This window comes from Lathyrus oleraceus, chromosome 5 (genome assembly GCF_024323335.1).
Source record: "Lathyrus oleraceus cultivar Zhongwan6 chromosome 5, CAAS_Psat_ZW6_1.0, whole genome shotgun sequence".
NCBI classification, from domain to species: Eukaryota; Viridiplantae; Streptophyta; class Magnoliopsida; order Fabales; family Fabaceae; genus Lathyrus; species Lathyrus oleraceus.
The window spans coordinates 606,539,426-606,540,896 of record NC_066583.1 but is presented as its reverse complement, the minus strand read 5'-3'; the positions used below and the strand labels follow the sequence as shown (position 1 = coordinate 606,540,896).

The 1,471-nt window shown below is 37.3% G+C and overlaps 1 long non-coding RNA gene across 1 annotated transcript; it reads right to left on the bottom strand.

The window, feature by feature from the left end:
* Nucleotides 1-504: 504 nt before the first annotated feature.
* Nucleotides 505-1,247, bottom strand: LOC127083432 (uncharacterized). The gene is made up of 2 exons (XR_007788407.1): nt 902-1,247; nt 505-670 (listed from the first exon to the last, which is right to left on the bottom strand). It is a non-coding gene; the product is annotated as an uncharacterized LOC127083432 (long non-coding RNA).
* Nucleotides 1,248-1,471: the final 224 nt, after the last annotated feature.

Sequence of the window (1,471 nt, the reverse complement as noted above, 5' to 3'; positions counted from 1 at the left end):
ACATTTATGAAACAATCATCATCAACCAAGAAATCTTGCACATATAAGAAAAAGTAAAAAGGCTTAACAATTGTCCCACACCAATGGAATTGTATTCCGTAAGAAAAATCACAATAAAATCCTCAAACCACCAGAAAATAAAAACAGTAAAGTCTCACGTGAATCAAAATCATCAATAGAATTTTCATAGAAATCAATCTTTAAATTGGAAGCTTGAAATTGTCTGTATTACTATGTTGAGTTTTGCTTTAGAGAGAAACACCAAAATACAAAGAAAATGATTTAGGTAAGGTAAGGGAGAAATAGTTTGCAAGTGTCCCTCTAATGTGTTCAAATCCTAGTTATTTTCCTTTGAAAAAGTCAACATTATATATTGACCCAATAAAATATTGATAGGTGTTTTATGAAAATAGATCATATGTGTGTGATTAGTGTCATATTCCAATTTTGTTCTATAAATTCATTGCATTACATAGTTCATTTTCATCTGCACTATCATGACTATACGTTTAAATAAGTTTTGAAATAAAATAGTACACCAAGGTTTATGGTACATATTATTTCATTTCAGAAAAAAAGAAATAAAGTGCAAATGTGGCATGACTGAGTTCCTACATCCATCGTGCAGCTTCCTCATGTCCTTTCCATGTGCTCCATGATTCATCCTCATCTTGCAAAATAAGAACCATATCATAAGTATCATAATACCACATAGCATGAACATAATAAACATAGTAATGTCATAGTATATGATATTCATCATGTGTGCAAAGCATGATAAAAAAAAAGAAAAAACCAAATGGGACCCTTCAAAGTAGCAGCAAGCATATCATAGCATACATATTGCAAATCAGAAAAAGTACCATCATCATACATTCAAAACTAAAATTCAGAAGCACACCATCTATACATAGAATCATCATACAACTTTGGGATCACCAAATAACAGCCACATGGAAGGTATCACACGCACCAACTCAATCCCAAAATTCCCACAAAATCAGCAATATGCAATAACGGATTGTTGAGGTTAGCCAGAGAAGAGGGGCGGCGCCTCCATGGGCGGCCGCTTACCATCGTTTTCTCCGGTGGAGGTGTTGCAGAGCGAGTTTGGTGAGAGAGGGAGTGAAGATGGGATGGAAGGAGTTGAAATGAACTCAACCCTTCTCTTTTGGTCGTTTTACTGAGTTTATGGGCATTGACAAATGGCCTGCTCATGCCACTTGTCTTGCATGTGAGGAGAAATGTGTCTCGAATCCCACGTGAACCATCCCTAGAAGCATAATGTGCGCCTTCCCTTTTGGACCGTATAATTCTCTGGACTCCCCCAGTCAACATATCGTGTGGTTTAGAGAGAGTCAACATTTTGACTCTCTCCTTGGACTTTTGGTTTGGGCCTGGACCAAATTACTTCTTATCCCCCCCCCCCCAACCCATTTGTTGTGTTGCATCCCCTGTGGGCTGTGTCCAG